Source organism: Anomalospiza imberbis, chromosome 18 (assembly GCF_031753505.1).
Source record: "Anomalospiza imberbis isolate Cuckoo-Finch-1a 21T00152 chromosome 18, ASM3175350v1, whole genome shotgun sequence".
Lineage (NCBI taxonomy): Eukaryota > Metazoa > Chordata > Aves > Passeriformes > Viduidae > Anomalospiza > Anomalospiza imberbis.
Genome location: NC_089698.1, coordinates 4,998,806 through 5,021,550, shown reverse-complemented (window position 1 = coordinate 5,021,550; position 22,745 = coordinate 4,998,806). Strand labels below are relative to the sequence as shown.

The window sequence follows — 22,745 nt, the reverse complement described above, 5'->3', positions numbered from 1 at the left end:
TTGTATTCAGCATCCGGCTGCTAAGCACAATCATAACTTTAAGGTTGAGCTGGACGCAGAATAATTTCCATTTCTGACCCAGGAAGCCAAAATATGTTAAATATAAATTGCTGTTAATGGCGAGAGGCAAAAATGGCTTCTCTGGTCCTGCAATTACGATGAACACGCTCCCAAGGGGAGAAAGGCTGGAGTCTGGGGACATCTTCTCTCCTCTCTTTGGGAGGCAGGAGGGTGAGCTGCTCCTTTTCTGCTGCACAGGATGGAGCTCTGGGCTCTTGGGGTGGTCCCTGGACAGGTCCGGGAGCAGCAGGGTGGCTCCTGTGTGCTGGCATCGGGGCTGGGGGCACATGTCCCACGGCTGGCTGAGCCCCCTCGCCATGGGCACACCGCAGGGGCTGCCAGGGGATGCTGCCGGGCTTGGAGCTGGGCTCACCAGAAACACCCTCCTCTGTGCCAGGGGTGCCCAGGCTGGTCCCTCCTCCCCCTGGCCGTGCTTGGGGCAGAGCAGAGCCTCGCTCAGGGGCACAGAGGGGGTTTGCTGTGGGCAGAGAAAGGGAAGGGGGTGCAGAGCTGCCCATCAGTAACGAGGGGTCCCCTGCTCTGGGACACCACGAGGTCCCAGCAGGACTGGGGGGCTCTTGGGCCACCAGCACCCATCAGCACCACCAAACACACACTGGGGCAGCCTCAGCCCCAGCTGGGAGGTCTCCAGCCATGGGCTGGTGTCACTCGTGAGCTTGGAAGTTCAGAAATGGAGCAGTTTGGGCAGAGTGGAGGCTCCAGGGCAGAGCTGTGTGGCACCATCAACAGCCAGCCCTGTGTTTGTCTTTGAAGCAGCAGTGGAGAAATGAGGCATCAATGACCAGTAATCAAAGGCAGCCAAGGGAAAAGCAGTGGCAGATTCCCCTGCCCAGCAAACGAAGAGCAGCAGGTTGTGACGTGAGCTGTGCCATAAAGCCATCCAGTGCTCCCTTCCCAGGGTTTAAATCCAGCTCCTGTGTCCCTTGAGCACAATCTCACAAAATCCGTCTGCACTGAGTAAACATTGAAATTATATAATTAGCCCCTCAGAGAAAAAGATTCTAAATTCATGGGAGCTTAAAGTTAAGAGGGAAATATTACAGCTCTTCTGCCCTTCCCTCTCATCTCTAAACATCGAGTGGTGCAGTGGGAGAGGAGATTACAGGAGGGAGGGGAGGCCTGGGAGGGCTGGATGCCCTGAGGGTCTCGTAGAGCCCCTGTGCTGGGGGCCTGGTCCTTCCAAGGGCTGCAGGTGCCAGGGTGCAGCACAGGGTGGGTGGGCTCCAGCAGCTCCCGGGGAATGGGGGGACAAGGGACGCATTTGGCCTGGGTCTGCTGGTGTCTAATCAAACGCCAGTGCTGGCAATAACCCGGGATTATAAATGGGAATTGTACTCCATCAAAATTGATTCCAGGGTAAATTGAATATTGAGTTAAATTCCAGAGCCTGGTGAAGGCTCTGCCTTCCCAGTCCAGCACTGAAGCAAATCCATCGTGAGTCTCCTGGATATACCGCGCCGCTGTCTGACCTTGGGTTACTGCAGTAACCTTAAGTGCACAGTAATACACTTTCAGTCACTGTTCAATGCTCAGGGGAATGGTTTAAGGCCCTTGGCTGGAGTGAATATTTTTATGCAGGCCATAATTTCTTTTAAGACCTTCGCCAGCAGCCAGGCAGCCTTCAAAGCGTCCTTCCCCCCGAGCACCCCGTGGAGGGGACCCCCAGCCTGGGCAGGCGAGCTGGGACAGCATTCCAGGTGTGGGGGATGCTGGGTGCAGGGAGAGGCTCAGGGCAAGTGAGGAGCTGTGACCAGAGCCCCCTCCTGGGTGGGCAACCCTCCAGGACCTTCCCATGGCCTCCTCCAGCCAGGTGAAGGTGGACATTGGGCTGTGTGTGTCTGGAGTGGGGCCAAGGCTGGGAACAGGGAGGAGAGGAGGGAGAAGCAGCAATGCCTGAGAGGGAACACATGGCTTTTCTCCTCTGCCTCGCTCCAGGGTGCTAGCAGCAGCCTCCTTTCTCCAGGGAAAGCTTCCCTGTGCTGGCTTTGGCCCCAGCTTGGGAATGTGGCACCACGGAAGCCCCATTCCCCTGGAGCCCCTCAGCCTTGCTGCTGATGGGGGCTATGGGCTGGGAAACACTGCTCTAGGCACCCTGTCCATCCTGTGGGGCTATCAGGGCTGGATCCATCCCCATGGTGGTGAGGAGGAGGAGGTTTTGGCATCTCTCTGGTGATTTCTGGGCTGGGCAGATTCTGGGCTGTACTCCGTCCTCGCTCCCTGCCCAGTTCTGTACCTGGGGCCTCATTGCAGCTGAGATTATGCTAAATTCAGTTAAGCTGGACAAATGCTCACTGGAGACCCAGAGAAGAAACCCCCAAACTGATTTTCATCTGTGGATCAGGCAAAATTTGATTCACAGTTCAATTCTCCAAAGGGGAAAATTTGCACAGAATCCCTGCTTAGATTTTATTTTAAGCAAATCCTATAAAAATCCATCTGAAGGAGACGGTGACTCCATCTTTCAGATCCTGCGCACTGTATCTGGGAACACGAGTTCTGCTTTTATATAATAAAAAATGTAGAGTTTCCTCATGTTGCCATATGTTTTTGCATTTATCCGTGCACTTGCTATAACCCTCTCCGCGGTGTGTGCCTACAGAGCTCTCTGTGTCAGCATTGAAATGCAACAAGCCGGTATCATTCATGCAAAAAATGAGCCTAAAATCTCCCTGAAGAGGGGAATATAATAGAATACAATTGTATCATTTAAAAAACTTTGCATCATATTACACAGTCAAAAAGATAATGTATGCTACGAGGGAGGAAGCCGTTGAAATATTGGGTTAACTCTTTAGTTGCCCTTGCTGCAGCAAGTATCCCTTTTCCTGGCTCAGCATCTTTCCTGCTCAGCTATCCTTCCTGGCTTAGCACCCTCATCCTCCTCCTCCCGTTGTGTCCCTGTTGATGGCCTGTGGCCATTCTCAGATGGGATGTGTTCCTGCTGCTGTTGTGCAGCCCTTTGCTTCCAGTTTCCCCTTGCAGGACCAGCCAAACTGCCCATCCATCCCTTCCCTGCCTCCTGTTTTGGCTGGAAAACCCTGGGGGGATGAAGGTGGCACCATGGAGCTGTGTGTTTAGTGGGGGGGTTACTCCTGCTGCTCGTAGGTGTCCGATGGGCACCTTGGACCAGATGTTTTAGGGAAGGTTGCACCACCCACCTGGTCCCACCGAGTGCCCACGGCAGCTCTGTGTCCATGAGAACCCCTTCACTCCCTCCAACCCAACCCTGCTCCTCCCTCACTGGTGTAAAAAGGAATATTCTTTTCTCTTGGAGTACTATCTGTTCCCAAATCATGTATAAAACATTTGCAGAAACCACTTACTCCTCATGTATTTTTTATGAGTCCAATCCGAAGTTAAAATATATAAACATAAAAATATCAAGAAGTACTTTAGAAAAAAAAAAAAAAGTTATTTCATAAAATATCAGGAGACCAATTTAGAACCTCACCAGAGCTGCTGCCCTCCCTTGCAGCCCTTCCTGAGTGCTCCACCAGCTTCTTCCATGAGCAGGGACCCTTCCCAGAGCTTATCCAGCCCCTCAGGCAGGCTCAGCCTTTCACACTTGAGAAACACACCCCAAAATTTTATTTAATCCAGGGGATAATATTTTTTTGTAATGTTCCAGGACAAAGATGGGAAGTTTTATTTCCAGAAGACCAGATTAAGGTGGTTTTGTGCTGGCAGGAGAGGCAAAGTGCAAAACCCAAGAGATTCTTCAGCCCGGGCTGGAGCACCCTGGGGAGCGGGGCCGAGCCAGGCCCTCCCTGCTTCCCAACCCCGCTAACGAGGAGAATTTTACAGGCAATCCCTGAGCCCATGATTTATTTTTTCCTTGTCAAGGACGTGCATCCTTGAAGCCTCCTCTCGCCGTGGATCATATCAGCCACAGCCAGAGTGGTGCTGGATGCTGCTCTGTGGGGCTGGATGTCTGCATCCCAAAGTTCCCAGCCCAGAGTGGTGCTGGATGCTTCTCTGTGGGGCTGGATGTCTGCATCCCAAAGTTCCCAGCCCAGAGTGGTGCTGGATGCTGCTCTGTGGGGCTGGATGTCTGCATCCCAAAGTTCCCAGCCCAGAGTGGTGCTGGATGCTGCTCCGTGGGGCTGGATGTCTGCATCCCAAAGTTCCCAGCCCAGAGTGGTGCTGGATGCTGCTCTGTGGGGTTGGATGTCTGCATCCCAAAGTTCCCAGCCCCAGAGTGGTGCTGGATGCAGGACTGGGTGCCCTGTGGGACTGGGTGGCATCAGCCCAAGGGTGCAGCTTTGGGATTAATGTGCCCACGAGGGTTCCTGCGTTTGGTGCTTGCTCCCAGTCACAGTGGGGATGGCAGAGAACTCCATCCCCTGTGGCTCCACACCCTCATTCCCACTGCACCCCTCCAGCCCATCCTGCTGGTGCCACCCCCTGCCCTGGTCCTGCCACAAAACCCAGCCCAGTGTCCCCCACTCTGCTGCTCACCCCCCTCCAGCTCCTCCTGAACCACCTCAAAACCCCTCCACAAACTCTGCTGGTCAGGGCTGCCTCTTGCTGTCAGTTCCTGGAAGAATTCCTGGAAAAGTTGCAAATGTTTTTGCCATTTTTCTCTCTGATGAGCCGAGCTGGAGTTAACTGGGGGAGTTGCCACCTGTATCGGTCACTGTGTTTGGTTTGCTGAACACTTGGTGCTTGCTTCCCTCAAAATCAGCTCTTTGGTTTCTGTTTTGCCCTTTCTTGTGTTTAATTGGGGAATAAAAGAGCCCAAGCCCCCTGCAGCCCCAGACTTTGCCTGAAGTCCTGGCTGTGGGTCTGAGGGAGCTCCTGGGGCCTGCACAGCCCAGACCTGAGCTGAACCTCTCCAGGGGATGTGCTCTGGAACATTGTCCAGCAAAAATCCCAGACAGGCCCATGCAAAAGGGCTCTCCCTCCCTGTGCCCTCCTTCTTGGAGCGGTTGAATCCCTCCTCAGAAAAGCAGAGTGTTGTTTCATGTCAGGGCAGTTTTCCTGGAAACCCCTGAGACAAAACCTTGCTTTGGTAGGTAAAAGCTGCTACTTTTGTTAATTTTGCCTCCAAGCATTATCAGTTAAATATTGTTTCTTTAAAAATGTATTTAATTTAAACTAAAATGCTGGAAATTTCCTTTCGAGGGCACTTTTTTTTTTTCATGCACATGAATATTAATGCCTTTCTCTGAGAGATCTACTTGAAAAAAAACAAGAATAAATTAAATACCTACAGATTTTTCTAATTCCTCTTTTTGGTGACATGCCGTCATTACATCAAATTACCGAGATGTGCTCCCATTTTTTTTTTTTTTTTTTTTTTTTGTGTGTGTGAAAATTATGGAATATAAAGTATATGTAAATGCAGCAAAAGGCTGTGAAGAAAGAACAGGGACAGGGGAGGCATTAGGTATTCAGCCAGCGTCGTCGTGAGCCAATTAATCAAGCAGTGGCGAGGAAAGATGCAGAAACGATGAGTTCGCCCTTCATGTTGATGAGGCCGGTCCAGGGCAAATGCTGCTGCACCTGAGCTCGTAGTTAGGCATGCAGAAAGGAATCATGGGAATATCTTCACGCCTTTGTCTTTCTCGTGAAGGATGGAAAATGTCAAGCTGTTGTTTGGCTGCATGTGGGAGACTCGCTGAGAATTCACAGTCTGGCGAAGCGGCTTTAACTCTTTGTGGCCGGGCTCTGCCGGCACATCTGCACCCAGCGCCGCGGGGCTGGGGCAGGGAGGGGGCTCTCCACTCAGGAATTCTGTCCTCTGCCCCTCCCCTCAGCTGTGCCCTGGCCAGGGGGTGCAGGGGAAGCCCCCGGCCCAACCTGTGGTCTCCCAGTGCTCTTCCACCCACCCACCTCTGTCCATCCCCATCTTCCTTCTGGATCAGGACAGCACCAAAGGCCCTGCCAGTCTCTCCCCTAGTGTGCTCCCCCTTCTTCTTGCCCTGGACAGTATTTCCAACGTGGCCAAAGCTAAAGTGATGTCAGGTTGGTGCTGCTGGTCTGCAGGGGGTGCCAGCCCAAGGCCCTGACTGCTCCATGTCACGGCCAGGTGTCTTCTCCTTGATTTGGTTCTCCTGGGATGGCTCCTGGGGTGCTGGCAGATGGGAGGGGGGTGCAGAGAGCTGTGGTTGGCAGCAGTGGGAAAAGAACCCCATTCCCAGGGATCTGCTGTGGATGTCCCTGCAATGTGGGTTCGCCTGTCAGCTCAGGGAGTGCCCCAGAGCAAGGGATGTCACAGAAGAGCTCTGTGCACCCTGGCCAGTCCCAGCACGGGGCTGCTCACACACAGGGCTCCTGGAGCCATTCCCAGCATTTCCCTGCCCTGGATCAGAGCTTTGCACCTTGCACCATGGGGATTCAGGTGGGAAGATGAGAATTCCCCAGACCTTCATCCACCCTCCTCGCCCAGGCAGAGCATTGTGAGTCTCTGATCCTTCTCCTCGCTCCCTTCTGGACTCCGTCCTGGTGGCCCCTGTTCCCAAAATGGGAACAGCCTCAGCTGCTCCTTGGCATTGCTGAGTTGGTGACAGAAATTGCATCCCACCCATCACACATGATGCTTTTCCCTTTTCCCTGCAAACCATTTGCTTCTCCTTTAGAATCATGATATTGTTGGCCTAATTTCAGCTTCTGATCTGGAATAAGTCTGAGATCCTTTCCTCCTGTCACACCAGTAATTCCCCAATTATGCTGAGCTCCAGGGGCCATACTCTGCACCTGGATCCAGCAGATAAATTCTCATTTCTCTCAACTAACTCCAGCATTTTCCAAGACCTCTGCCATTCAGATTCTGCTCTCTAATGCATTCAAAGATTGCAAATTTAATAATTACATTTTTCCCATCACACAGACCAGATAGTGAACAGCACTGGATACAGAACAGAGCCATCCAGCAGTTCTCATTTCATCCAACCATCCCTGACTAGTCTCTGACTGCACTTTTTCAACTGGTTTTACCCTCACCAAATAGTATTTTCATCTCGGCTCTGATTCCTCAGCTTGCTTGTGAGAATGTCATATAAGACGGTGTCAAAAATCTTATTAAAGTCAAGATATGACATTTACTGCTTCTTTTCTATCCAGAAGGCCTATTACCCTGTCGCAGATGAAAATTAGATCGGTTTGCCACGATTTGTTCTTGACAAACCCATGTTGGCTGCTACTCACCCTGTTATCTTCTTGGTGCTTATAAATAGTTTGTTTGATCATTTGTTCCAATATTTTTCTGGGAACTGAAGTTGAACTGACTTAAACTGATGATAATTTCCCAGCCTCTCCTTCCCCTCTGCAGAGCAGGCACAGCAGAGCAGCGCTCGGTGCCTCCCAGGGACCACCAGGGACCACCAGGAGCCACGCTGGGATTCCCTCCTCCACTTTTCCACGCCCTGCCATTCACTGTTCCAGCTGCCTGATCAGGGCTTGCCTTTTTTTAGGTATGGAAAAGCAGGTTTACAGCCCCCTCCTTCCCTGCACCACCCTTCCATCTCCTGCCCTTCCTGTTCCTCAGCACCAGCTCCTTTCTGTGGTCTCCCCTAGCACAGAGCAGAGAGATTCTCTGTCGCGTGCCTGTGCCTGGCTTGGGGACAGGGACCCTGCCACAGGCACCCCTTGGTCCTGCCTACCCTCGTGGGGTGGGTGGTCAGCACAGGGGTGTGGGTCAGCGCTGCCTTTGGGGAATTCTCCTTGGGATCCTCCACAGCTCCACACTGCTGGCCTCAGACAGAGCAGGAAAGGATGGGTACCAGAGCTTGGGAGAGCACAGGGTCTGCTGTGGGAGGCTTCTCGTTAAATGGAGAAGCCTTTCCTTGTTTTTAATTAAATATAAAGACTATCTTACAATTATAATTGGTACTGAGTGGCCAAGGATTAAAGGGGCAGCATCAAAGGCTTGCCTGGGAGGTGTAAGGGCCAGGTTTGCTCCACCATAAATCACCAGGAGTTTTTGTTCTCTGTAAACTCCTCGTTGTATGAGGTGCTCCCAGTGCTGCTGGGCTCCAGTCAGAAGGTCTGAGCCTTACAAAATCCTGCTTCCTTTTTTAAAGCAAGGGGAGCAGGAGGACAATATTTAATAGGCATGGGTCTGCTGGGATCAAAAGTTTCTCTGAGCAAGTTGGGGGCATCCAGAGAAAGCTCACTAGTGGTGACATCCCACTCTGGCTCTGGGCTGCGCAGGGTGTTCTCCTCACCAGCCAGGCAGAGATGCAGGCAGGGATGCAGGCAGCAACCAGCAAAAGCAGCAGCAGGAGTTGGTAGTGCCTTGGGGTGGGTGACCCAGCCCAGCAGGAGGCAGCTGGGTGTCTCCCCCAGTCTCAGGCTGTGATTTCCCTCTGTTTTTAATTTTATTTCCCACCTCATTTGCTTTGCTCTGCTCAGACCCTGCAGAGCCCATCAGTGCTGCAGAGGGAGCTGACAAATCCATCGCCCGTGATGGATTGTGCAGCCTCCTCCCCAGCCAAGCCACCCCAGCAGTTCCTGCCTGTGCCCCCTGCCCCTGGCAGCACCCACAGGTGTGCCAGCAGTGGAAGGGGCTGTGTTATTCCCACCCTGGGCTGCCGTCCCTGAGGACAGCCAGACAAACACACAATAAGCTGTGACACAAATGGTGTTTATAAAACATTGCTCCTCTGGGACCCTCTTGCTGACAGTCATTGGGACTCTACTGGTTGCAGTAAAATGGAGCTGCTCTGATGCTCCTCACACAATGCTGGGCTTGTTCCTGGCAGAGCTGGGCTCCCTGTGAGGAGGCTGAGGGAAAGGGAGCTCTGTTCCCTCCCGTTCCTGGCTGGCACAGGCAGCCCAAGAAACCCTGCATGGTTCTGCCAGACCTTTCAGCACATACAGAGCAGCCCTGAGCCCCGGCTGCGATGGTGGGATGGAAATGCGAGCTCTGCTCTGGGATTCTGGGGATTCTGGAGTCGGGATGAGATGCAACAACATCATCGTTGGACTTGATCTTAAAGGTCTTTTCCAGCCTGAATCATTTTGTGATTCCTGCTGCCTGTGCATCCCAACTCCACGGGGAGTTCTCACAAAGGATGGGAACGCTGTCACCAAACTGTGCCTGGGGGAGCAACGTCCTGCCTTGCTGCAGACCCAGCCAGAGACCGGGTTTGCTGTGAGCACCCACCTCTGGCATCAAACCCTGGGAGAGGCTTTCGCAGCCCCAGCTGTCCAGGGGAACGCCAGGGGAATGGGAGCCCCGTCGCCAGGAGCAGCCTGTGCTCCGATTGCAGCATAATTCATTTCACAATGTATAAGAAAAGTTGAGTTATTGGGACATGTGACATTTATTTAGTTACATATCTCCTGTGGGAGGTTTCCGGGGCCATTAATGTAGTGTATTTGCATGGCTAGTTTACATGCCTTTGCTTGTTATTGCTGTCTATATTCCATGCACCTCACACTCAATTTCAATTCAAAGTTTGGCAGTTGAGGTGTCACGACTAAAAAATGGAATGGCCTCCCTCAGAAATGAAATAATTTTGTTGTTCAGTTTCGAGCGATTTTGTAATTTCATGCTTGTGTATGATAATTTTATGCTGTCCTGCTCCACGTAACTCAGCTCTGCCAAGCCCTGACAGGTGATAAATACAATCTTTTCCACCCGGCATGCGACAGGCCAGGATGAGGAGAAGGGGGGAAAAAAAAAAGTGGCGATTTCCCATCTGAGGTCGTGGCGCAGCCGGAGCTGCCGCAGCCCAGGCCCTTCATCATTTCACGCCTGGATTCCGGCACTCGGCCCCTCGGCTGCGGCGGGGGGGACCTGGGGGTCAAGGAAAGTGTCCTGGCGATGGAATGCTGCTGGAGAGGAGCCAGGAGTTGTGTGCACCAGGGGGAAAGTGATGACTTTGGCGTGTCCCCGCGTGAGGGCTCCGGGACGTGGCTGTGATTTAGAGCCCAGCCTCTCTCTAATGGAGTTCAATAGAACTGTAACCTTTTGGAGAAATTATTTTTACAAATCTGTTAAACATTTGAAAGACAGCAATTTCCAATAAAAGAATATGAGTCCTTAACATTTATCACCGGGCTACAGATTTTATAACTGTTACTTCATATTGTTCTTGTAAAAAATGTTTCTCCTCCTGAGAGCAGATGAGTCAAAAGACTATTAAGGAAATGCCAGAGGTACAAGGGGGATCTAATGGGTGCCAATAAAATGAAAGCAGAAGCAAACCATTTAAATTAAATTCAAGTGGTGATGAGAATCATCATTCCAGCGACAAACCTGGAAAGCTAAACACCACTCAGGAGCTCTGCAGCCTCTCTGAGCCACAGCAAATGCCCTGCTCAGCCCCAGTAGGATGTAACCTGTGGGATCAGCAGTAGGGTCAAGCCTGGATCCATGCCAGTGCCAGGCAGGAAGGGAAATGCTGTCAAGCCTTGCCCCATCCTTGTGTCAGACAGGGATTAGCAGTGGTTCCAGACCCTGCTCTGCTCCCTGTGGGGATGCAGGCAGGGATGGAGCTGGTGGATGCTAAGTATCCCTGGTCAGCAGGTGGGAAAACCCCTTCCAAACTGGAGACTTTTGGGGGAAGCTGCTGAACCACAGGAGAGGAGCAGCATGAAGGGCTGAATCTCTCAGAGAGATAGTTGGCAATTCCCTGCTGGAAGGGCCGAGACACCCTTGTGGGAAGAAGCCCTTCAGCAGTGGGAAGGACAATGACATCTCTCCTGGTGTCTTGGCTTGCTCAGGCTGTGTCTTCCCTTATCCCTGCTCTTGGGGTGCCGTGTCCCATCCTCACACTCCCATTGCAGGGTCTGTGGGATTTCCTGGGTGCCAGACGTTGGTGGAGAAAAACATTTGTGTCCAGCTGCTGTCAGCAGGAGGAGAGTGCAGCTGGGCCAGGGCAGTGCAGCCCCCTGCATCCCCTCCCTCCCTCCCTGCATCCCTACCTCCCTGCATCCCTCCCTCCCTCCCTCCCTCCTGCCTCCCTGCCTGGCCAGTGACCAGCAGCCAGCCTGCCCAGGTGTTTTGGCCACCCAGCCCACGCCAGGAATCGCCACTTGCGTCTTCACCTCAGTCATGGAAAAATTGCTTCCAGCCCTGAGTCACCAGTGAGGGCAACTACCCTGCCTCTCCTTCTGGAATTTAGACCATTTAAGGAAAATCGTGGGAAAATGTCTGGGTATTTTTGTCTTTGTTTTCTCTTTCGTCATGGGCTGGGGGTTGGTGGGAAAGGTGCTGTATACCCCAAGGGATGGGGAGGCTCTGCAAGCACCAGGCTGGATTTTGGGAATGACCCAGCTGGCCAGGTGAAAGCAGCAAGGGGCACAGCCAGAACCTCTCAGCAGCCTCAGTTGAAGTGGAGGGGGAATAACTCCTTCTCCAAACAAGCTTGGGAACACAAAAGGTATGAACTTGGCAAATTATTTAATCCCAAAGCTAATTGGGAAATATGTTTTTAAAATTTGGATATTTCATTTTATGGTTCTTAAGAAGATATTTTGGGGTCTGTGGGGTTTTGGAAATTATTTTCCTTTTAACAATGCAGATGTATTTGCAAACAGTACACAAAAAGAAGGATTTGGTGAGAATCGTGGAATCATTTAGTTTTGAAAAGACCTCTAAGGTCATGGAGTCCTGCTGTTAGTGACAACAGAATTATTTCTGTTGTCTTTTCCTGTTCACAACCCTTTCCCTCTGGGATAACCAGAGTGGTGACTGGTTTTGCCTTGGCCAGCAGGCTGGGAACTCCGTGACCAGTCCAGAACCAACACCTGGCTCTGGGCTCTGCACACAGGATCCATTCTTTGGGTGCCTTTTGGAGTTCCCTGTGGAATTCGGGGCAGGGAAAGAGACAGGGTGGGACCCTGGGTGAACCTGTACAGGGCTACCATCATCCCCTCTGCCCCCCCAGGTGCCAGCTGGTGCCCAGGAGGGTGACAGGGCTGTGTCCCTCGGTGTCTGCACTAATGACTCGCAGGAGGGACGAGCGCCTGTCACACCCCCTGCGCCCACCCTGGCCATGTTGCCTGCAAATACATTTTTCTGAGGACACACATGAAAGAGATTCTGAATCAACATGACTACAGCTCTGTTAAGGCGGGTTCCCCTGAACCAGGAGGTCACCTCACATCGCTGTGCTCACAGGACCACAGACAATGTATTCAGCACCAGCCACGCATCAGTGTCTGCCCTCCACGGGCACCACTCCCGGCCTCCTCAGGAGCAAAGTGGGGATTTACAGATTTCTTATTACTCTGAGGGTATTAAGAATAGCTGGGAAGTGCCCAGGATAGAAAAGCTGTAAAAATCTCCCTCGTGTCCCTGACAGGAGGCTGCTCGTGGCACAGCAGTTACAGATCTGTAATGTGCAATTAAAGCTTTCTCAAGGGTTTCTTAACATATTTGTGCAAGCTCAGCTGTTCTCAGGTGGCATCAAGAGCCTCCTGGTGAATCCCATGCTTGGTCTTCCTTGTCTGTGTACCTCTTTACTGGGGGTTTATTTCTGTGATGAATTCTCAGCTGCTGGGGATGCTCCAAATCTCCTTTGATTTGGAGCCCGTGTGATCTCCAGCCGTGTGCTGTCACAGCTGGACATCGCCCAGGACAGAGGCCACCTCCCAGGCAGGATCTGGGCTCTGGGTTGGGAAGGACTGAGGAACAGCCACCAGGGACACACCCCAGGTCATTGTTAGCACAGAGCACCCCGCACTGCCCTGTGCCACACCAGGCAGGTCCCAACGCAAGGGGAGAAGTTTTGCAGCAGAGTCCCCTCTGCAGGGACACAGGAATCCTTCACACAGGCACAGCCAGCAGCAGTGTGCTTGTGTGTGCTGGAATATTTAGGGGGAAGGAGCTGCCTGCCAAGGATATGCCTGAGCTGGAGAGATCGCGTGTCCAGACCAGACCTGAGCGGAATTGATGAGCCTCTGAAAGTCTCCTGATGCATTTCCCTGGTTCCTAAATAAGGGAACCTCAGAGCAAAGTGCTGCTCCAAGCCATAACTAAGGTTCTCCAGACACTCTGCTTCCAGCTTTACTGAGTGCTGTCATCAAAAATCATCCTGGGCGCTCCTGCTCCTCCTCCTTCCCCAGCCCTCACCCAGGCCTGGGGAAGCCATGGGAAATGGAATTCCAAACATCCAGGGAAGCATGGTTAGGGTCAGTCCAGGGTGCTCCATCACCCAGCTGTCCTCCACGTGAGCCTCCTTTGCACCTGACAGCAGTGAAAACATTTTTCCCCAAAATTTTCATCCACCTGCTGCCCTGGGGAGTGTGGCAGTGACCATCACGGGTTGTACTGGGATTAATCCATTGGGAGCTCAGGATCCACAGTCCCCAAACCCATTTGGCCAGCTGGGAATGAGCCTTTGCTGCCACGACATGAGAATTCCATGCACCTCTTCTGGGGCTGGGGCTGTTGGCTCGGACTGACCACGGGAGGCTGCTCTGGAGTAAGAGGGCATTTGTCACTTGGGAAAGGGTTTGTCAGTCCCCTGTGTGTGTGTGTGTCTCTCCCACTGCTCCCAGCCCCCTCCTGGTGCCCCAGCCCGTGTCACACCCCTGTGCCCAGCTGAGCGAGGACAGAAGGTCCCTGAGGTTGCACCTGGGGGCATTTCAGCCACGGCAGCAAACCCAGATGTGTGGGGCTCAGCCCCATCCCTGGGCTTCCCAAATTAACTCCATCTGTAACGCCGCTCCGAACGGAACAATAAATTAGGGTTGATTTTTTTTTTTTTTTGGTTGCATATTTTTACACATCGCATATTTAATGCCTCTCTGAAAATATAAATAAAACATTCGTAACCATTAGAAATCCTTAGAATCTGGGAAGCGCCTAAGAATTTATTTGTTTGCTGGAGGATCATACATATTGTATTAAAACTATATAAAGGGTTTAATAAAATGGCAAAAATAAAGCAAGAGCGAAGGCTCTCAATCTGCGCTGAGAGGAGGGAAGTGATCTTTCTTTGATGCCTATTAAATGTTCCAGCAGATGAAACCCTATATTCTGCCAGGAAATGAGTTTGCCACGAGCCGATTGGGCGCTGTCGTGTGTGCTCGACTCTACCACTGTCATTCCTCTTCCTCGAGCAGCAATACATTACCCCGCCTCCATTTTTCATTCCTCACTGCCCAAAATGCAAATTTTCTCTCTGTTGTTTATATTAGGTTTTCAAATATATGGAAATCCAGATATCTGGAGGAAAATGTCAGGGCCAGGAATACTCGTGATCTGTCTTTCCCCCAGCCTGACACTTTTCTCCATCGCTTATGTGAGAGCCTGTGAGGAGCAGTCAGGGGAGAGGGCCAGGGGTGCTGAGGAGGTGCAGGGGTGGCTGAGTGCTGGGTGCCACTGTTTGCAGGGCTTTGTCACCTCTGCAAAGCTGGACATGTGGCCTGGGGAGCCAAAGGGATGCAGGGCTGAGCAAAGGGGAGCTGGTGATGGAGCTGGGGAGAGGGGTGGGCTCTGCCTGGGGCCCAGCACCCAGCTGGGCTCTCACTGCCTGTGCTTCAAGGAGCTGGGCAGGATGGACATTCAGGCAGTGGTCACTGGAAAGGGCTCCCAAGCATCCTGTCTTCACACCCTGAGTCTGCTGGGGTTGGGAGCGGGGCTGGGTGCCCTGGGGATCAGCACTGAGCTCCCACATCGCTGCTGCTCCTGCTGCTGCCACTGCAGAAGGGAGGTGCCAGCAGGCACCAGGTGGAAACACATCCTGCAGCTTCAGGAGGGGTTCATGGCCAGATCAGGCTGAGCTGCTGCAGTTCCCCTCAGGTTTCTCAAGACAGAGGTGTACAAATAATCTGAATAAGGGCAGACGTGGCCCTGCAGAGCAGAGAGCGCTGCGGCTGTGAGCTCAGGGGTGTTTGTGAACTGCTCATCTCGCCCCCACTGACCTACTCTACCCCTGCTGCACCTTTGCCATGGTGGTCCAGCCCTTAGAGCTTGTGTCTGTGCTGGTTTATACTGGGCAGACCCAGGTCTGCCTTGCCCTCAGCCCAGTTTCAGGCCACAGCCTCTCAAATCGCCCCCGGTTCCAACCTCCCAGTGCTCAGTGTGGCTGGTGCCAGTGGCTCAGCCCATGCTGGTGGCACTGCTGTGGCTGGGGGTTAGATGGGAACAATCCCTGTCACCAGGCACTGTGCCATGCTCTGCCAGCCAGGAGGAAGCAGTGGAGGTGTGAGGGGAAGGGACAAACTTCCACGTGGGCACAGACTGACTGACACTCTGATAAGAATGTGAGTTGCATCCATTGCTCTTCTATGAGTAAGAGTTATTTTAGGCTCTGGCAGCTTGAGAGGATGATCTGAAGGCAAAAATCACTGTCTCCCAGTGCTGGAGAGAGCCTGATGTGCCTCATATGGTGTCACCACAATCCTTCCAGCAGCTCTGAGGAGGTGGCACATGCAGGAAACTGTCACTGGAGTCAGCACAACATTTGTTCCTGGGCTGTCCCTCCATGCAGGGACATGAGGAGCTGAGGGAACAAAGTCTAACAACAAATCCCCTATCAATAGGGGTTTATGTTCCCATTTCTGAATGAGTGTGTGAGACCTGCCCACGCCAGAGGCTCCTGCACATGGTTGTCATTGCTCCTGGCACGGCGCTCATCCTGCAGCCCCATGCAGAGAAACCAGCCCCAGACAGTCCTGATTTCAGAATTCAGCAGCCAAGGGGGGGCTCTGGGACTTGTTGGACATCTCTGAGCACAGTCTCTGCCTTCTCCATCAGCCAAGCTGCAGCGCTCAAACATGTTTGCAAAGAGAATCATGAAAGGTTGCAAACACAATCCCACTGAAAGCTGTGTCGGAATAATTACACACACAGAAATCTTTTCATCTGCTCACTCAGCTCTGCACGAGCACTCCTCCAGCACAGAGCAGCAAAGAGGTCACACAGCCTTAACACACACAAAGGCCACAGTCCTTTTACCTGGATGTTTTAACACCCAGCTGAAAACAATATTTCTGAAATCACAGGAGAAATGCCAGGATTAAGAAACAAACAAGCAAGAAAAACCACCCCCCTCTGCTGAGCATGATTATTTGCCTCATCTCAAACACACACAGAGGAGCAGCTGCTGCAGATCCTGCACCCAGAGCCCACGGGAGGGATGGCACTGCCTGTCCCTGCCTGACCCTACCACGGCTGGGGACACTGGGGCTTTGCACTGGGGCCTTGCACAGGGATCTGCAGAGGGGATTTTGCACAGAAGCTGGCTCTGCTTGGACTCCCTCTGCCACACCAGGGTGCCTGGAGGCATTTGGTGACATCACAGACACCAGGGAGATGTTCACCTCCCTGTGCACCCAGGGCACAGCACTTGTGAAACCAGCCCCCACCCCGTGGTTGTGTGATTCAAGAAACCAAATTGCCATGCCCAGGTTTTTCTTCCTCGAGTGTCCATCAGAAAGAACGCTCAGCAAAGGGAGATCAGATCCAAGGGAATTTCTGGGGAACAGGACTTGCATCCTCCATCACCTCAGCTGGAGACGCTGGCATTTCCCCCAGAGCAGAGTTAATATTCTCTGTGCCTGCAGCAGCAGCAACCCCAGCCCTCTCCTCCTCAGCTCCCCCTTCCCAGGCTGAATGTTTTGGCAGACTTCTTGTTCCAAACCAGTGGACCTTGTAACGCCTTGGAATGCATAATCCAAACCTCCCTGCCTAGGAAAGGCAGGAGTTGGGACAAAGCAGCCTGCACCTTCTATCCTCTAGTTACCAGTTCAAGCTGTGTGGAAGGAAAAAGGGGTTTTCTCTATGTTCTTGTTTTCCTCCTGCCCTGGCCTGCCCCACTGAGTCCCTCAGACCCACAGAGGCCTCGAGGAGCTGCATTCCCTGCTGGGAACGAGCCAGCTCTGCAGCCAGGAGCATCAAAGAACGTCTTCCCCTGGTGTTCCATGGCTTGTGATCCCTGCTGAAAGGCAGCTCCAGCTTTTTTGAAGACCTCAGAGCTGCTCCAAGGCCACACAAGAGTGATTAAGGGAACAATCAAGAGTCTGTGACACACATTTCTACTCTTGTCTGCCAGGACAGGTGAGCCCAGGTGAGTGCTTTGCCTGTTCTGCTGCCTCTGAGCCGCTCAGAACACAGAAACAGCTACTGCAGGTCCTCCTTTCCTCTGAGCAATACAATGATCACTGTTTAAAACTTAAAAATGTTGAGAAAAGGAATCCCTTTGGCCGTGGTGAGATCTTGAGCACAGAGAGCAGATCCCTCACAGCTGAGCAGCAGAAGCTGTCACACACTGTCACCCAGGGCAGAAAGCACTGCCCACACACTCGACGCCAGCATGGGCAGTTTTAGGCTGATAGCAATTTGCAATGGGTTTATTTCACCAGAATGAATTAATACAGGAAAATAATTTGCAGATTACAACAATTCCTTCAGCAATGTATGACTCAGAGGCAGGCACACAGCCAGCACTGAGACTCAAATTATTTGCAGCTCCGCTCCCTGGCAAGGTCTGGTTTGAAGCAAATCCTAATGACATGCACGACTTCATTCTGGGCCACATGAACACGAGAACCTGAACCTCATCTTGATGGACCACTGCCCTTGACAGCCCAAATTTCCAATGCAATTGGGGCTCACTTCCTGCAGGTGAAGTGTCTTGGTCACCAGAGCCTGGGCTGTCCCTGCAGGCGCTGCACAGCCCCCATGTCCTGGGCAAGGACGTCAGGTTTGCCCCTCAATTCATTGCAGCTGCAGGTGATGCATCAGAGTGAAGGCTCTCCAGTGATGATCTGTACAAACAGGCCATCCATCATTAGTGAAGGTCAAGTTGCAGATGAATTCCATTATTTTACAATCATGCACTTCCCCAACCCCCCTCCCCCGTTGCCCTTGGTTGGGTCCCCAGCAGAAGGTGAAGCTCTGGGGGTGTTTCCACCTGCCTGGAGCTCGGTGCTCTCACTGGAACAAGTGGTGGTGGAGCACAAGGTGTCATGGGTGGCTCTCCATCCCTTCAGAGGCTGATGAAAATAAATCCCAAAGGAATGTGGCAGCTCTGCAGGTGGAACCTGAACTCCTTGGTTCTGCAAAGAGCCCTTGAAGCAGAGAGCAAGGAAAAACTCTTTTAGTTCACAAGAGCCTGTGGTGGATGGAGATTCCCTGCTTTTAAGCTCTCCCACAGGAGCTCCTGCTCAATGGCTCTGGTGGCCAATCCAGCCCCACAAGTTCAGCCCCAGCTTGGAGTAACTGAGTAACAGAGGCTCCCTTGGTCCAGGAGGCTGGAGTCCAACCTATTTCAAGATCTCTCTAACCCACAGATATCTCTGACCATGCTGTTTCCTTTTAGCCACCAGCAAGGCCTGAAATAGGGGCCCAAGTGGCTCATGAAGGTGCTAAAGCTGGAAGAACCGTGGAGTGAGGGAAGGAAAGAGCCAGGCACAAACTCAGCGTGGGCTGAGCTGTGGTAGGGAGAACCAAGTAATGTCAGGGTGTGTGTTTAGGCAACTCTTTGTGTTTCACCTACCTCAGCTCTGTCTTACAGGAATGAGAGTTTAGCCAGGCTGGTCTGGAAGCCCAGCTTTAGGAAGGAAAGAGTCCTGGGGCTCTTCAGCTCCACGCCCCAGGCTGGAGACTCAGCACACCTTGGACCCGTGCAGTGTGGGAATAAACCCCCTCCTCCTCCTCCCCTGTGCACAGGATGTGTTCCTTTTTTCTGTCACAGGACAAACCAGAAGAGAAGAGCTCCTGCCTGGCTGTGCCTCGCAGAAGCGCCGTGTCTGAGCACGTCGGGGCGATCGGAGGTGTCATGTGTGCATCATTTAAATTAATGTTGCTAAAACAACAACGCTATTTTTAATATTTAAAGAGCCCCTTTGAAGAGTAGGAGAATCTGTCACCTTTCCTGGTGGATTTGAATCCTGTGTTCTGAGGGTTTTTCTTCTCTGATTAAAGCAGTTGCCTGCATGAGGAACAGCTACACATGATGTGCTTGGAGGGGGTGTGGGACTGAGGCAGGTCCTGGGGAGCAGCTCCTGCTTGTAGGATGGATTTTCTGGGTTTTCTTTGTGGAGCTCCCACCCCAGTATGCTCCTTGTGCCAGAGGCAGCGGGCAGCTGGCCAGGCAGTGCTTTCCTGGGTTCCTGCCCCTGGCTGTCCCTGCTGGGATGCTGACAGTGGGTTTGGAGCATCCTGGGCCTGTGGCACCACAAGTGGCATCACTCTTTGGTTTTGGTTTGATGGGGAGAAACTTCCTTCCCCTCTCCGTCCCCAGTTCACTCTCCAGAGTTTCTCTAGGCATTCCAACCTGATGGAACCTGAGTCTAACCCTGACCCAAAACACTCCTTATCCCCTGGAAAGGGATTTTTTTGTGCAAAACCCACATGGTTCATCCAAGAGAGGTCCAGCTGGTGCTGAGGGTGGGCAAGTCCCTTCGCCTGCCCTACAGGTGTCACCACTGCTGTTGTGGGAGCACGGGGCTTGGCCTGCCCACCCTGCTGGGCGCTCCTGCTGAGCTGCACCACCTGCAGTTGTTTCTGCCAAGTTTTGCTCTGCTTTCTTTTGGGACAGGCCTGCCATTTGTCAGCAGGGTTCTGATTTCTGATCTCCTCCCAGTGGTTTTATGTTCTGGACAGCCATAAATATTCTGCAAATGCAGCAGGTTCTCCCTTTCTCCCAAAATGAGGTCAGTGGGACATGGAGCAGCACCTGAGCCACCTTTCCCTGCAGTCCCTGCACAGGGGACAAGAAGAAGGAGAAGGCTCTGCTGGCATTGGATCAGAGGAGCTCCTGTGACTGAACTCATGTCCATGTGTCCAGCTGGATTCCTCCCTGGATTCCCAGGACCCTGAGGAGGTTTGCTGAGAGCCAGGAGTGGGAGCTGCCTCCTGAGCTCCTGTGGTGACCAGGGGCTGGGATCCAGACTCAGCCCCCAACTTGGGCTCCAAGGGCCTTTCCTCTGCTGGATATGCATCTTCCCAAGTGGAATGCTGGGAAGTGGAGGAGAAGGGCCCATTGTCAGCGTGGCCAGGGCAGGGAGATGAAAATAATGTTATTGGAGGGAAAAGACTCTGCAGCTCCAAAAAATACAAACGTCTGAAATAAGACTAATGAGACCTTTACTGGTGCGGTTGGGTTGCATCAATGACCCTTCGGAGAATACAATTGCCAAAAGCTTTCACTGTAATTACCACGCTAATGGTCGGCAGTGACATCACTTCAGCCCAAATGCGATGCTTGTTTTGGATGCGTTTCAGGAGCGGGGCTTCTCCACGGCTGGCGGCTGAGGCCCATCAGCCTTATTGCCTGTGCTCTGCTGACCATCCTTCTCAGCTGCCTCTTTGGCTGCTGGCTCCGCTCCAGCCCGGCCCCGGTGTCCAGAATTCCTCTGCTTTTTAAGGTGCTTCTGGGACCGCGAGTTAAGGACGGGAATTTGTCAGCAACACTGGGCTGGAATCGGTCGAGTGGGAAGCGTGGGGAGAGCCACACATCCCCTTTTATTCCTCAGGCATCCTTAAAAGGCTTTTTCTAAACACAGATTTACACTCTCCTGGCATGGCCCGGAGCACACCTGCACCTCTCAAGCTTTGGACTATCCCTGCTCCCGGCGCGCATCTCACAGCCGGTGGGGACAGGCTGATCCCGAGCCTCCCCGGCGCCTCTGGGCTTACAGGAACATATTAATTAACCTCATTATCCGGGATCATTTCAGCACTCACACCGACAGGGTTTTACTGCTCCGAGGAGGGCTCTGGCTCCCAGGGGCAGCTGGAGCCGGAGGGGCCGAATATTTGCCTCTACAAGGTGGGGCTGGGAGGGACTGGAAGTGCCCAGCGGTGGGGGCTCATCCCAGCCCTTCCACTGACCCAGCCAGCCCTGGGTGCTGCTGGAGGAGGGATCGGAAGGAGAGGCAGCCCCAGGAGCCAGCTCCCCCTCGGAGCTCTGCCGGCTGCTTTTCTCCCGGGATGGGGCCGGAGGAGCCGGCGGTGCCTGCGGGGAGTGCCCGGCTCCCTCTGCTCCTCCCGGCACCAGCTGGGGACGGATTGACAGCGGCTTGTTAAACCTGACAGAGCATCACCTTTAAGGAGTGGGAGAAAGCAGGGCTTTTAATTAAAAAAAAAAAAAAAAAAAAAAAAAAGGCAAGTCATGATTTCTGCCTTTCCTGTTCAGCTCCTCTGGAAACAGCTTTTAAAAACATCAAATTGATAGTCCTGTCAGCTGTGCCCATGGGCTACTGCTCCCTGCCCAGCCCTCCCACCGGGCTCTGCCTTTGAAGGCGAAGGCACCGCTGTGTGACTGTCCTCAGGGACATTCATTTTCTCTCCTACAGTCTCGCTGGTTGTCACCAGCAAATATCCAGCCGGGCTCCCGCGGTCCCGCTGCCCCCAGCAGCGTCCTGGTACAGGTACCAGGTACCGAGGCTGGCAGGGAGCACACCTGGGGGTCACAGGGACACCAGAGCAGCGGGTGCAGGATGCCGAGGGGGTTTTTCATGTGATTCCTGACACGTAGGTGGAGTTTCCTGACTGTGGGGCTCCTTCTGCCCCCAAAGCAGGTGAGTGGGGCTGGGCAGTGCTGTCTCAGGTGAAGGCGCCTGCAGCAGCAGCCACAAACCACTGGTCTGCAGCAGAAAGGAGCTGGGGGAGCAGTGATTAAAAGAGCTGCCTCTTCCCTTCTGTGGGAGCCCAGCTGCCAAGGGCTGCCCCGTGCCCAGTTCGTTCTGATTCTGCCCATTTCCACAGTGCCTCCAACACTGCCAGCAGTGGGGGGGAGGGGGGCCAGCTCTGCACAGGGAGCAGGGGCTGTTCCTGCTGATATTGACTGTGAAAACACCTTTTCACTCTTTTCTCCCAGGTTTGGAACAGGAAAATATCCACTGTTTGTTATGGTTTATTTCTTAAAAAACCCTCTTTTCAAAATTAAGAAACAAAAAACCAACATAAACTTCCTTTACTGGCTTACAGGGGAAGCTGCCCCTTGGAAAAGGCTCTGAGCAGCATCTCTGAGGGTCTCACCAAGGCTGTGCCTCCCTAATCCTCAGCCTAAGGGGAGCTGCACCCACACCAGAGAGCCCAGCTCTGAAGCATCACAGCCCTGCTCTCCTTCAGCCTCCTGACCCCGCTCTGTCCCTGGTGTCACCAACCTTGTGGCCTCATTTGCGGCCCCTGTCGAGGCTCAGTGGTCCCCAGGCTCTGCTGGAGCAGGGAGGCATCAGCACCAACTCAAGGTCTGTTCCTGCTTGAGCGATCAACATCATTTCCATACTATAATTACATTGCCCAATCCTCTCCTGATTTTACTGCTATCTTGTAAGGCGTCCCGGTTGTGAGTAATTTAAAGCTGTATGAGATGTCAGGCTCTGTGAAACAATCACCCCTCAAAGAAATATGGGCTGAGATAATAATTGATAAGTCCCATTAGGCAGCGGGGCCCACATTTCCCCCTCGGCCTCCTCTGCCACGGCCTTGCTCGTCCCCTCAGTGCCACCTTTGCTGCTTGGCATTTTTGGGAGCTGAGGGGAAACCCTCGGGGTGGAGGAGCTGGGGGAGAGGATGATTTCTCCCCACTGGAGTGGTTCAGCCGCCTCAGTTCCAGGATTCCAATATTTCAGCCTCATTTCCAGGTGTGTTTGCACAGAAAGCACGTCAGGGGTGTTGGTTTCCACCTGCATTAGCTCTGTGGGTTCGTCTCGGTGGTTTCCCATCCTCATCAGCAATCAGCGGTTTGTTTTGTTTCTGTCCTTGCTTTGCATTTTTTAACACCTTGTCTCCAAATTTTTAATGGTTGTAC

At 52.8% G+C, this 22,745-nt stretch overlaps 1 long non-coding RNA gene across 1 annotated transcript; it reads left to right on the top strand.

Moving 5' to 3' along the window:
• The first annotated feature begins 16,355 nt into the window (after positions 1–16,355).
• LOC137484995 (uncharacterized) lies at positions 16,356–20,572 on the top strand. Its single transcript, XR_011005139.1, has 3 exons — positions 16,356–17,051; positions 17,453–17,783; positions 18,681–20,572. It is a non-coding gene; the product is annotated as an uncharacterized lncRNA (long non-coding RNA).
• Positions 20,573–22,745: the final 2,173 nt, after the last annotated feature.